At 54.1% G+C, this 14476-nt stretch overlaps 1 protein-coding gene across 9 annotated transcripts in view; it reads right to left on the reverse strand.

The window, feature by feature from the left end:
* FOXP1 (forkhead box P1) overlaps positions 1-14476 on the reverse strand; it is a 559948-nt gene that overhangs the window by 414945 nt on the left and 130527 nt on the right. For 5 of the 9 annotated variants that reach the window (XM_079795272.1, XM_079795273.1, XM_079795270.1 and 2 more), the window contains 2 exons: positions 12341-12403; positions 1905-2112 (listed from right to left, as the gene is read on the reverse strand). The exons of 1 other annotated variant lie outside the window; for it this stretch is intronic. The gene's annotated coding sequence lies outside the window, so the exon portion shown is untranslated. The remainder of the gene's footprint in view (positions 1-1904; positions 2113-12340; positions 12404-14476) is intronic. 3 more of the 9 variants (XM_079795271.1, XM_079795267.1, XM_079795269.1) reach the window with 2 other exon arrangements.

Raw genomic sequence — 14476 nt, forward strand, 5'->3', positions numbered from 1 at the left:
CAGTGGTGACAGCAGAAGGGCCGAGAGCAGCCTCTGTGACCGTCCGACCAGCAGTGAAGAGGAGACAGCAATCTAGAAACTGGGCACTGAGAAGCACCTGCCCTCCCCCCCTCCACCCGCCCCCACGGTCAACCGGAAATCCTAAATTCCCTCTGGGGCTTTCAAGTCCCAACAAGGAAAACGGCCATCCTTCCTGCGCTGCTGCTGTGTCTCGGGCCCTGGGCGACAATGGTCCCATTTCTCACTGACACCCTCACCTTGGCCTTGCGATGTGACTGCGGGGAGAGGCAGAGCTGGGCAGAGCAGGAGCCACCATGGGGTCTCTTGATTCTGAATTCGTAATATGCTCAGCACCCGCACCACAGTTCAGGCTGCCTGCAGGCCACATCAGGCCTGGGAAGTCACTGGGTCTGGCCCCGCCGAGGCATTAGGGGTGCGTTAGTTAAACGTTTGGTCCAAGGGAGCAGGTGGGTAATGTGTACGGCCATGAATGCTGCTACCAGTAACCCCATGGCCCTTGGCAGAGAGAAGGTTCCCTCCCCTGGCGTAGAACACAGCAGCTGGGGCCACCATGCCTCAGAATCGTAAATGGCTGCTAAATCCCAGTGAAATCTTAACTGGAACCTAAAATTAGCCAAAGGATTTTTAAAAACCCCACAAAAATCGCCAGTCCAGTCTTGCCCCTGATTTCCTGCCCATCCTCAGGGAACCACCAAATGGAACGTGGCATCACAGCCGAGAACTGCCCTCAGGGTTCCCGTGCACACCCTGTGCTCCTCCCTTGATGGAAGCAGAATTCAGAGCCTTTGCCTTCAAAAAACCAAAGGTCCAGCCACAGAAGCCAGACCCTCCCCTCCCCCTCCAGGCGGCCAGCAGGAGGGTCCTGGGAAGAAAGGGGGCAGTTTCTAGGCAGAGGAAAATGCATGTGGCAGCTGTTATACCGCAAGTGTTTACTGAGGAAAAAATAAATGCACTGGTTGGAGTTTTTATTAATATACTAACTTGTAAATATCAGATACTAACCTAGGCGGTGTCCCCACTTCCCTGCTCCCACTATAGACTGTGGTTTGCAAACCCTGTTCCAAGCGGCCCTGTGGTGCAGGGAGCGGGAGGAGAGACCAGCTGCTCTGAGCTGGAAGTCACTCAACTTCCTGATGTGTAACTGTCTCCTCCGCTCCCAGCAGAGTCCTTGGCAAAATCAGTGCTTAGTAAGTATCTGGTGAAGGAAAAAAACAAGAAGGAGCTTTGAACTCATGGCCCTCGTCAACCATCAGAGCTCGACTTCTGTTTAGTTTATAGGTGGGAGGGGTGCCTCCAAGTAGAATGTCACTTGGGCACGGCAGCCAAACCACGTAAGAAAAAAAGAACCAAAAAAGGACGTGAGATTTATGAATATCTCTGCATCTGCCCTAATTTCTTGCTCTGCCATGACATTCATACAACATGAAGGGCCACTAAATTGGGCTCATTCAAATGCTTAACAAATTTCCAGGATCACCACCACATTCAGCCAACCACGTATCGTTGAACCACATCAATCAATCGTGTGGCCAGTTCAAGACCACATTCTGCAGGCCGGCGGGGTTGGCCCCACACGCTGGCTCCTAAGCCTGCCGAGCACTGGAAAACCTAGCATGAACTCCCAGCTCATGCCTGTGCCTCAGACCAGGCCAGCTCCCTGGTCCCTGGGGAGGTTGAAAGAGAATATTAACTAACATCAACTCCTCTTGACCTAACAGCTAGAAAACAGGGCATTCTCTGAAAAGGCAGGTAGGTGTGAGGACCAAGAAGATTCTGTGAGGTCCAGGAGGGTCAGGCAAGGGAGCCAACGATGGACGCCCCTCTGTTGGTCAAGGTGTAGGACTACTTTCTTACTTCTACTTGAAACGCAGTAAATAACTCACCAAGCAATCGGTATGTTCTTGTTTGCTAAAGTCTCTTCTTTGGAAGATGTCAGGAAGAGAAATGAAAATGTATGGTGGACAGTCACTGTTCTCCAAGAATTCAGAGGTCACTCATTCAATAAATTCAACATGAGGCAAAATGGAGAAGTCTCCCGGGAAGAGTGCCACAGTGGGCAGAGATGAATGCAGCTGAGCCAACTAGTGGTTTCTGGTAAGAGAAGGAGTGGACACATGAAAAACACATTAGAATTGAATGAATGAAGGACAGTCTCACAGTTCATTTAAGACTTACACTCGGCCTACCTCAGGGCCTTTGTGCATGCCATCCTATCGCCAGAAAGGCTCTTTCTGGGTGTGTATGGTGGTCTCCTTTTCATCCTCCCCCGCCCCAACCTTAAACACCACCACCTTGAAAGTTTCTTTCTGACCATAAAAGTGAAAATTGCCTCTCTTCTTTCACTGTCTCTTGAAACACCAGATGCAGTTTTCTCATATGATCACCCTAACTTATACATCACTAGAGGCCCAATGCATGAATTCATGCAACAGTTGGGTCCCCCGGCCTGGTCTGCAGGATTGGGCCGAAACTGGCTCTCTAACATTACCCAAGGGATCCTGGATTGCGAGAGGGCACAGGCCAGGCCGAGAGACCCCACTGGTGCATGACTGGGGCCTGGGAGGGATGCGGGAAGTTGGCCAGCAGGGGAGACACTGCAAGAGGGCTCCAGAGCATGTCTGGCTCATCACCCTCAGTTCTGATTGGCCAGACCACAGCAGCAAGCTAACCTACCAGTCAAAACGTCTGCCCCCTGGTGGTCAGTACACGTCATAGAGAGTGGTTGAGTGGCCATAGCATATAATTGGCATATTACGCTTTGATTGGTTGAACTGATGACCGATGACCAGATGACAGGACACCTAGATTTCCTGGTGTGTTTACTATCTGAATTCCTTAAAAGTCTAAAGGCAGGAAGCACAGTTGTTGGTGTCATCTGCATATACCTGTATGCAGCCCGTGGTCTGGCCCAGAGACAGGATAAGGCTGTGCCTGCAGAGTCTGTGACCTGATAAATGAACACAAGTGAAGGACTGAGCAGCGCCCTGCCAGGAAGTGCCCCGGCGTCGGGAGGGGCTGGGTGCAGGCCTGCTGCGGGCTGAGGGAGAACCCGAGACGCGGTGGCAGAGACCTCTTTCAGAGAGATTGCAGAAGGCCTGCAATTCCAGGCTAAAGAGTGGGGGCTCCTTTGCAATAAAAGGAGCTACTGAAGGGTCTCAACAAACATAAATGGCATAATTCATACTATTCCAACAGGAATGTGCAGAAGCAGAGCTGGCTGCCACAATAATATGAGCAAAACACACAGAAGGCTTAAATGAGGGGAAGAAGAGGAGAGGGGGAGAAAGGACAGATCCAAACCACAGACGTTAGCCGCCAAGGGAACAGGAAGAGCAAGGGCAGCAGGGCCATGGAGAGGCGTCCTCGGTGTCAGGCAGGAGTGACCGGGAGATGGTGCGGGGGTGACAGGAAGTGCAGAGGAGGACAAGTCCCACTCCACTAAAGCCTCTGCGAAGACCTGGGAGGAAGGGGGAGACACCTTCCAGGAACCCGAAAACAAGTGCCCACAGTCCAAGGAACGCAGGGGCCTCTGGGAGAGAGGAGGAGCCTGCCGGAGCCCACGCCAGCGCCCAGTGGAGTGCCTTTGGCCCCACAGCAGGGCTCCGAGTCACGTGGGCACCTGCGGGAAACAAGGTGGTGCCTCTGTACTGGGAGTCCTGCTCCCCTGGGACCCAGCCACCCCACCCGGACCGTGGCCCCACGGAGGTCTCAGGGAGCAACTCTGAGTGTCAGATGCCTGCAGCCCTCAGAGGGAGGCGCGGCGCGGCCTCTGCGGTTCCTTGCAGTGGTAAACTGTGCTGCTCCCACTGCTTCTGCTCTGAGGGTCCATGGACCCTGTGGGCACCAGGCCGGTGCCGACAGTGCGGTCACCATCACCAGCTCATTTCAAATGTTTTGGCAAAACAGCTTGGTCCGGCCCAGCCCTTCGGGTCTGCAAAGCAGCCAGCGTGTGAGCAGAGAATGGCACTGCCTCCCAGGAGGCCTAGGCAGAGGCCCCGCAGCGTCTTCCTCTCTGGAGAGGTGCCGCCCGAGCCCCTCCAGAGGCGCCTGAGGATCTGTTCTTCCCACCCAACGTCTGACAGCGGCCTCCCCTCCAAGAGGCAGTCAGCAGGGCAGTCCTGCGACACGAAGAGCGCGGCCTGGCCCGTGCACAGGGCCGGCGAAGGGCATGTGGAGCAGGGCCAGCGCTCACTCCCCAGCCGCCTCGCCTCCGGGCCCTCCAGCCCGCTCCCCGGGCGGGCGTCTCTGTGAAAGGACCAGAGCCACCTGCAGCAGCAGTCGGCTGGCTCTGTCTGCTCTGTCCCTTACGACAGCAGCACGCCCGAGGAGAAGACAGCAAGAATGCAGCGTGGCCGGGAGGCAGGCGCGGGTCTGGCTGCTGGCGCCGCCCTGAGCACTGTGTGGCCCCAGGAGCGGGACGTCACTTCTTGGGGGACAATGAAGAAAAACTGCAGAAGAGCTGAACTGCACCTGCCTTCACCATTTTGGGTGGGGAGCAGCAGGAAACAATTTTCAGGGCAACATTCGTGGACAGGCTAGCCTGAGAAACACTTTTTCTTGGTCTGCTCTAAGCATTTCAGGAACCGAAGGCCTGGGCCAGGCAGCCGCAGCCTGCGGGACTCAGCCCGGGTGTGGCTGTGGGAACTGGGGGCAGGGTTGGGAGGGCCCTGGACGGTCCCTGTCCATCTGTTCATGACTGGGCAGCAGAACATACTGACCTAGGTACAGAAAGTTAGAACAATGCTCAGGAGCAAACGCTGAACAAGTATTGCATTTGAAAAGGAAACGTTAGACGGGCTATAAAAATGGAAACACAGAATTAACATGCTCCGTAACGATTCCTCTGTGTTAACTAAACACTGAGCTGAAATTTGGTGAGACCCTCCGAGTAAGGCTTTCCAACGACGCGTTGTCTTCAAGAAGCATCGTTATGTAAACACAGATACATAACTCCAGGTGCCTGCTCACTCACCTGGCTGGTGGCCTTTCACTCACTGTATTTAAGAAAGTACAAAATTATGTGGTTTATTCCTCATTCCAAAACTCTAAGACAAGCCCATTACCAGCATTCCTCAATACATATTTGCATATCCAGTGAAAAACAAAATTCAAAATCTTTCCAAGCTACTTCTGTTCTACCGGGAGGCTATAAACTGGCAACTGGAGGAAACGAAGGTTCTTTCTTCTCCACCCAAGCTCACACAGGAAGTGCCAGGAGAGGTTTGCTCAAATTGCCCTGCTACACTGACCACAATCGCACAGAGAAAGACCACCCTGGGAATGAAGCAATTCAGGCTTTTAACTTGCTCCCTCATGACCATACCCCAAAATAGCCAGCCTCAAACCACTGAAGGCTGTCTCGAGAACGGCAGTGTGAGCGATGGCACCACTAACCCAACCCAACAGTCCTTCCTTCTACATCAAGACCACAGCCATGCACACATAGTAAAACGAGCAGGCGCAAGTCTGGCACAGTGCTGCAAGCTGAGTGAATAATAGTACAAAAATATCAAAAAAAGAAAGGTTATGAAATTTTATAACAGATGACAAATTGGTAGCTTTTCCCTGCTTTTTTGGAATAGATTCAGTAACAGATTTGTATCTTGGGCTTCCATGCTTGTCTATGATATGCAGGGATCCCAAGTTCAAGGGGGATGTGGGGGGGTAACAAAACAGTTCACCCAGAATTATTTGGTTCCTTATTTCATACACTTTTATTTAACACGTTTTTTATTTTCCATCTCGGGGTTTCTCACTGGAACCTCGGAGTTATGTCAACAAGAGGGGAGGACCTGCTCAGATTCCAGGAAGCAGAGCCCTGCCCTCGCAGCTTGGAAAGCGCTCTGAGCCCTGCCTTGCGGGCTGTCTGCTCCCCAGCTCCCGGCTGCAGCGGAGGGAGGACGGGCGTGTTCCTGGCAGGATACCCACAGGAGAACGCCGCACAGGTCCCTGGCCCGCTGCCTTTGGAGCAACGAAGCAGCCACAACCACAGGGAGCACAGGACCAGTGCCAAGGGGCCCTCCTGTTCCATGAAACACCTTCACAGACGTCCTCCCCAACACGCTCCTCTCATTCCAAAAAACACTTAGGGGATGCCTGTGGGAGGCAGCGGCAGGGGGATGAGTGCCCTGGAGGATCCGGGAGACAGGGCCCTAGCACTCAAGAGGCTCCGGTTACCCTGGGAGGACGCCAGGCATGCAAATGAGCCCTGTAAAGGCACCACCAACAGCAAGCAGCAGCCCTAGGCAGCCTGACAGAGTCCAGACTCAGTGCTCTGGTTGGTGAGGAGGATCAAAAGTCTCACCAACAGAAAGCCATGCAGAGAGCGCCGTGCTAGAGCACGCGCAGGAAGCACCTGCGAGGCTCATGTTCCTGGGACTTGGGTTTCGTTCCGTAGAGGCCAGTTTGCTGGTGAGAGACGACAGGACTCGCTGTCACACTGTACTGGCACTGGGCGAAGGCGGGGGCTTCACGCATGCAGTTCCCACAACTACTCTCTCCCATTTTACAGATGGAAAAGCGGAGGTTCAGAAGGACAATGTAACTTGCCAGGGTCACCGAGCCAATTAGAGGGAAGCAGTGATTCCACACCTGGTCCATCTGGTCCCAGAGGCCCTGCTGTCTGGTTTGGATGATTATTTCAACCCAACACTTTCTGTAGGTATTTGCTCAAGTTAAAAGAAACTTCAGAGCCTGTACTGCAAAGTCCTCATTCCGTGGGTAACAAATACACCCTAAGGGTAATGGAGACGACTGTTCCATGAAGTCACCTGTGGCCCTGAGTCATTTCAGAACCCAAAGCTCCCAGCCTTTTCTAGCAATCACCCCGTGTACTCTACCTTCACTGTGCATACAACATGGAAAACCAAAGCCACGACGTGAAACAGGCAAAATGTAAGCCCCGTGGCCTTTCCACTCCTCTCCTCTTAGCACGGGGGCAGCATCCCCCGGGCCCAGCGGTGGAGAGACCCTGCAGCGAGCCCTGGGACACAGCGAGCTTCCTGAGAGCTGCCCGCCTCAGAGGCTCCCGGAGCGCTGGCACCTGGATCACCATCAAGAAACTCCTGTTCCCGGAGCAGCGGGAGGCCCGGCTGTGGCCTGCAGAGGGTCAACCCAGACGCCCTAATGTGCCCAGCCCCCTCCTGCAGGTCACACGCCCACCCATCCAGTGGGCTTGCCCGCTCCTCCCAGCCCTGCACAGCACGCTCCTCTCCCCATCCCTACCTCTCCACCAAAGCCCGACGGGAACCCCGCGCCCCTCCCTGCATTCAGAGTACAATGGCGGGCCCTCCTGGGCCCTGGCCCAGTGACCCTCATTCTTCTCCCTCTGGAAGCTTCCTTTTCCTGCCCCTCCCTGGTTAGTGACCCGATCCCACTGGGTCCCAGGGGCTGACTCCACCCAGGGCAAGGCCTGTGCTGGCGCTGGGCTCTCTGCTCTGGTCTCAGCCCGCTGCCCACCACGCGGACCTCTCCGCACAGCCGCCCTGTCCTCAAGCACTGCCCCCAAACCCGGGACTCTCAGCATTTATGCTCATTTTTGGGCTGAAGTGTAGCCTTCAAAGCAATTCAACACTCAACGCTGACAGGAAATGGGAACCTGTGAGAAAATGTTTCAACATGCTTTGGCTGAGCAGCTATCCTCTGAAATGTTTCCAAGGATGTCGCAGAGTCTGAGCTGTCCGATGGTAAAGTGACAGTGGTTTGAATGACTCCGAAGGTCAGAACTCCCTAAGCATCGTGTACCTGCAGTGGTATTTTTGGATCCTTCGACATTAAAAAAACAAAAAGTCAGTGACAAGAGTGAATTGCTGTCTGTAGTCCCCCGCCCTGACACGACAAGAGTAAACCAGTGATCCTGGTAGATTCGCATGTAAGAGTTCACCCATCTAATGGGGCGAGGAAGTCATAAGCTGTCGCACACAGGAACCTGCAGGAAGCAAGTCAGCCTCCACCAGCTCGGCCACCGGAGCAATCGGGTTTAAAACTACAAAATCGCACAGCACTCCTGACAGGTCCTTTTCCTCGCAGACGCCAGGACTCCACGTCTCCATCTGAAGGAGCAGGCGCCTCTGCTCGCTGCTCGGGCCGCACAGCCCCTCAGGGAAGGCCCGCAGCCCAGGGAGAGGATGGGTTCAGAGGCTGCCCCTGCGCTCCGCTCCGCGCCTTCCAGACAGGCAGGCGGGCAGGGAGACCGCAGATCATCTCTGCTGTGCAGGCGAGGAAGGCCTGGGAACTAAGATGAAAACACTCCTGGGAAGCAGGCTGCTGTTCAGACAGCATATACACTGGCTAACGGGCTGCCCTCTCCCCGGGGAGGGGCTCTCGCGGCCCTGTCTCCCAGACGCCTGCCCGCCCGTTTCCCCTCCTCAGAGCAGCAGCTTCCGGCCTGTCCAGCCCCCGTGGGCTCTCTCCCAGCCTGGCCGGCTGGGTGTGAAGGCCCTGGTCTGCAGTTGAGCTAAGGTACGTCTCCCTCCCTGCCCATCTGCACCCCGACACCCCCGACAGCAGGCAGGAAGGCAGCTCAGATGGGCAGCCCGGCCCAGGCCCAGCCCGTTCAGCTCCCGTTCAACTGCACTCACTGATCTTCACAGGCCTCAACTTTAGTTTCTGAAAACTGCACAGACCTAACAGCGTAAAAATGCCTCTACTGCACAGCACCTTAAAAACCACCAGGGGTTTCTTAGAGGCTCCAGGAGGAGCGTGCAGGGTCAGGGCGCACAGTGGCCAGTGAGGAGCAGCACACACGTCCAACAAGGTCAGACTCCAGGAGCACCCCTGAAGCTGCTCAGTGGTGGCTGAGACCCAGACCTCGGCCCCAGGGGAGCCCCACGCCCTCCCAGGCGGGAGCAGGGCCTCGGGAGACCCTCCGGCCTCTTTGCTCCGGCGAACCCACCTGCAGGCCACACCTGCTCCTTCTCGAGCCTGCTCAGCTCGTCCCAACTTCCTCTAAAAAGGAGTCTAGAAAGGGCTTCCAGCCGAGGCCACTTAGCATGCCCTGCACGCGCCCACTGTGGTGCCATCTATGTGATGACAGAGGAGGCCACAGGCATGGCCACTGCACAGAACCGTGAGCTGCTGTGTGCATGTCTGCCTGGGGCTGGGCAGGGAAGTCAGCCCTGAACTGGGGGTTGGAAACGTCTTTTATCACAAATGTATTTCTTAAAGGTATCAGAGCAGAGGTGACTGTGACAAATGTCCACACAGGTAATCTAGGTGGTAGAAGAGTGGACATGGAGGGACTTGGAGATTTCCCAGTTTCACAAAGGGATTCATGACCCCAAAGGGTCTAAAACCCACACAGCACAGGCCTGGGGCCTCCGCTCCCTCCTTTGGTCTCCTGCAGCGAGGCCTTCAATGACCAATTCGCAGCCCATCATGCTCAGCTTTAGGACATGTCTTCAGTTTTAAGATGGTAATTACATATCACCATCTTTTCTTTGTTTTCCACTGTTTTTCTATCTCCTCTTCAACTGAAGTGTACATTTTTGAGGCCAAGAAATGTAACTTAGCTCTAGCTGGTGTGGCTCAGTGGACAGAGTATCGGCCTGTGGACTGAAGGGTCCCAGGTTCGATTCCTGTCAAGGGCACATGCCTGGGTTGTGGGCTCGATCGATCCCTAGTAGGGGACCTGCAGGAGGCAACCGATCAATGATTCTCTCTCATCACTGATGTTTTTCTCTCTTTCTCCCTCTCCCTTCCTCTCTGAAATCAATAAAAAATATATACTTTTTAAAAAAGTAACTTATATTTGTCCTCCTTCCTTGGTTCACTGTCACACACAGAACCGTCACTACACTAAACCGGTGTTAAGTGATATTTAAGAAACATAAAACAACATGTAGCAATAACCCTGGTCTGGCCACCTTTCACCTGGAAAAAAGCTACTCTCAGAAGCAGTCATTATTCATTTCCACAGCAGGAGCTATCTCCTGGGTGTAGGCATGCACTCACAAGCACGCACACACACACACACACACACACACACACACACACACACACACGACTTTCCCGTTATGTCATTATTCCTCTCTTAAGATCTTAAAGTAATAGACTTTCAGAGCAAAAGGAAAGGGAAATAAAGAGGGACGGGGTGGGGAGGGAAGCCCTCTCCATATATCCGCACAGGAGTCAGCGTGGTGTACACCAGTGTGTCCAAGCCCATTTCAGCCACAGAACCGTTTCTGTGTGGGACAGTGGCCAGCAGAGGCCTCACAGTCTGCTCCTACAAGGACGCCACCTCCAGACTTAATACTGAGCCCCCTCTCCAAACATCTCAGCCACTGTCCCCATCAATGCGACCATTCTCAGAAAATCAGAAATCCAGTTTTAGTTTCCTAAGATAGGCCCCCTTCTCAAGGGCATGCATTTCCATAACACCCTTTGAATTCACTCACACAGCCCCTTGTAATACCAAGACAAGAAGAAGAAACCAATGTCAAGGATTAATTTCATCAACCGAACAGCATTACGCCAACTGCACCGTCAGCCAGTCTAGACCCAGCCTCCCTGAGTGAGGACATCAGAGCCCCTGGAAAAGCAGCGCTGCGGCGTGTCTGCCCGAGCGGAGACCTGTGGGCAGGATGACACTGGTGTCCGTGTCACAATCCAGCTGACAGCACTGTGATACCCTCAACATAGGAAAGAGCACTGAAGCCACACCACCCACCAAACCAGGCTAATTCAGACAATTCCACAGTTTTACCTATCCAATTAGGGACTATTTTTATATGGGATGACCTGTCCCAGTGGTGTGTAGAGAAACGGGCCTTCAAATACAAAGCTGACAGGAAACCAACTTGGTATCCCGCTGTGAAAGCAGAACACTGGCACTAAACCTGCGCCTCTCTCTGACGCAACAACTCCACTTCTAATGACGCATGCACGGGAAACAAAGCACGCCCTGGCTGGTTCGGCTCCGTGGACAGAGCGTCAGCCTGCGGACCCAAGGATCTCGGGTTCGATTCCAGTCAAGGGCACGTACCTAGGCTCCTCCCGGCCCGGGCCCTGGTTGGGGTGCATGTAGGAGGCAACCAATTGATGTGTTTCTCTCACATCGATATTTCTCTCTGTCTTTCCCTTGCTCTTCCACTCTCTCTAAGAATCAATGGAAAAATATCCTCGGGTGAGGAATAAAATAAAATAAATAAAATAAAAAAACAAATTGTGAACATATACAGATTCCAGAGTACACAAGCCAACAGCAATTCTCCACTGGGCTCCCCTAGTTCAGGGGGCATGGTGGAGGCGTGGGATGAGGTACACAAACACCCCAGTCTCTGAGTGTTCTCCGAAGGGGAGGGTGGCGCCATCCCCTTGGCAATAGCCCACCATCATCTCTCTCACCCTGCAGCAGCCTAGGCCACAGTGCGAGGGGCGGGAGTTCCTGCTCACACGCGGGTCAGCATCTGCTCACAGAGCCTCGGGGAGACAGACCTCTGGGAGCCGAGAGAAAGCAACCTCTGGACACTGGGAATGGGAGCTCACTGCTTTGGCTGCAAGCACAAGAGACCCAAACCAAAAGGGCGAGCAGAGGAGAGGAGCTGCCTCCCGGGGGCAGGAGCCCTGTGGGCGGAAGAGCCTGGTCCCAAGGGGTGAGAGCCCTAATGAGACCACGGCCAGGGTGTCTCGCAAGCTGCTCTGGCCCCTGAGGCGGGGGAGAAAATAAAAATGAATTCAACAATTAACAATGGCTTCTTTTCAGAAGAAAAGTGTTTTTGTGTGATTCCAGCACTGGGACCTATCGCTAATATTTCTACATAAAAAGAAAAAGAGATAAAAGCAAGTAAAATCGTGGGGCGATTTACACCTTCAGGAAAATGCACGGATCTGACGCGTTCAGCTCCACGCAGGAATCAGAGGCTCCTGCGAGCAGTGTATTGGCTTTGCTCAGCAGCTCTCCATTCCTGGCTCTGAAAGAATCTATTTATCAATGAATGAGTGAATGAAGGAGTGAATGAGTAAATGAATGAATGTTGCCCCATATTCTTCATTTTCTGGCAACCTAGTCTAATATGAGCCACACTGGCCTGAAAGAGCTGGCGTCTTGGATTACTTTTTAAAATAGGCAACAGCAAGCCTAGTCCTCCTCCACTTACTTCGCCACCTTTCAGAGCAGCCTGCTGTGGCGTCAGTGCCGTTGCATTCCACTCGGCACACTCCACCCGCCAGCTCTCAGAGGGGACAGACTCCTGAAAGGATTGGACATGACGGCACAGCAGAGATTTCGACTTCGGGCCGCCTCCTTCAGGTTCCCCTGCACTTACACCTTGTTGCTCTCCAAATATTGAGGCTCTCCCTCCCTGGGCCCTTTGGACCTCACCTGTACACCCAGGTGTTGATGGCCAGGATCTAGTGCTCAGGCACAAGGCTGGGTAGGCCCATTCTGCAAACAGAATGACAAAGATTCAGGGAAGTTTCAGTATAATTGGAAAGAAAATGAGCAGAAAAAGCAGTCTCCAAAGACACAAGCTTTTCAACATGTTGCTTTTCTGCTCTCCTGTTTCCTTACACTAAGAATGTCAATGCCAAACCGGAACACTTCCAATAAATGGTGAGTTCCACCCATCCCTGCACACCCTGCCTCCGACACCAGCTGCGGGTCCTCCCGGCCAGAGGGCAGCGTGCGGGGCGGGAGCTGGGCCTGCGCAGAGCTCTCCAGGGGGAGCCATGCACGAAGCCTGGGCCGGAGCTGCAATGTGCTCCCCAGCTCCACTGGAAAGAAGACGCTGGCTGGCCCCTCATGGCACAGCCTCCTAATCGCCACCTCAGTGACTGCGCAAGGAGGTGCTGTCTGAGCTGGCGGCCGACGGGAAAGAGGGCCAGGCCTGGGCCTCACAGAGGCGGAGCTCGGGCAAGCACCTGGCCAGGGACAATGCAGTCATTGTGGCTACTACGGCTGCCCGAGTGCTGCCGAGCACCGCCAGCCCCTGGGTGCTAGTGCCTGTCCAAGTGTCCAGGTGCATGAAGAGGGCGTGGGGGGAAGAACTGGGGCAGCAGGTGTAATGAGAAGCTTCGAGAAAGGGTGAGAATGGACCTGAGGGACAGTGCATTCCATTTCCATTGATTAAGAAAGGGCAAGAATGTTTAAAAATAGGAAGAAGCCCTGACCAGTGTGGCTCAGCAGATAGGTGACGACGGTCTGTGGACCAAAGGGTCACGGGATCGATTCCTGGTCAAGGGCATGTACCTGGGTTGCAGATTGGATCCATGTGTGGGAGGCAACCAATCGATGTGTCTCTCTCACATTGATGTTTCTCTCTCTCTCACGCTCCCTGATTTTCTCTCTTCCTCTCTCCCTTCCTCCTTCCCACTCTCTCTGAAAATCAATGGAAAAAATATATCCTCGGGCAAGAATTAACAAAAAAATAAATAAACAAAAATAAAAGGAAGAATTACCACATGACCCAGCAATTCCGCTTCTAGGTCCGCAGCCAGAGAGCTGGGCGCAGGGACTCGGGAGAGATATTTGCACTCCATGTTCCCAGCAGCATCGTGCACAGCAGCCAAGACGAAGGAGCAAGTCAAGTGTCCATCACGGGTGGACGGACAAGCAGAATGTGGTCTGTGCACACAACGGGATAGTCCTCAGCCTTACACAGGAAGGCGGTTCTGGCCCGCGGTGCCCCGTGGATGAGCCCCGGGGACTTACGCCGAGTGCAATGCCAGTCACGAGAGACAAGCTGTGTGCCTGCGCTCACAGGACAGCGGGCAGGGGGGGGTGCCATTCTCCTGGAGTCTTCCCGCTGCCGCATCCCCTCTCCTCCCCGTGTGACAGGAGCCCCTGGAGCTGCCGGAGGGGTGCTGTGCAAGAGGAGCGCGTCCCGGGGCTAGCTGCGCAACAACGGGAACATGTTCGCCGACCTGCACTGTTCGCACGGCTGGGATGGTGAGGCGCATGCTCTTTGTATCGGACCACAATTAAAAGCTTTTTTAAAAAGAAGAAAGAAGTCTTGGGAAGATCAATAGCCCAAGGACCCTGTTCCTCATATTTTAAAGTAAAACCAGAATGAACTGAAAAGCCATCAGAATGACTGTGTGTATGCCAGGGCGTGCCGTGTGCTGGTGGACTGTTGAAGAGCTAACTACCTTCTCTGTTGCAAACATGATGACACTACTCCTTAAGCTGCCGCTGCACATCCTTTCCCATGTCCTGGACTGGAGACCTGGTTTGGAAGCTCGATCAGGATAAGGAAGTCGCAAATCATGGCATCCCCTGGAAGACCTGCCATCAAGACCCCGGGCTGTCATCAGGGTGACCCTGCCCCCCTAGGAAACAGGGGGAAATGCCTAAGAAGAGTGTGGTGTCGTGGAGGGGTGCAGATGGCACCTCGTGGTAGGGCAGGGTGTGCTGCACAGCCCGCAGCGCACAGCACCCCACACACAACAAAGAACTCTGCCCCGCTGTCACCGTGCCGAGGCTGCACTCTGCGCTCCAGGGCCCGGAGTTCAGGCCCAG

Source organism: Cnephaeus nilssonii (assembly GCF_951640355.1).
Source record: "Cnephaeus nilssonii genome assembly, chromosome: 17".
Lineage (NCBI taxonomy): Eukaryota > Metazoa > Chordata > Mammalia > Chiroptera > Vespertilionidae > Cnephaeus > Cnephaeus nilssonii.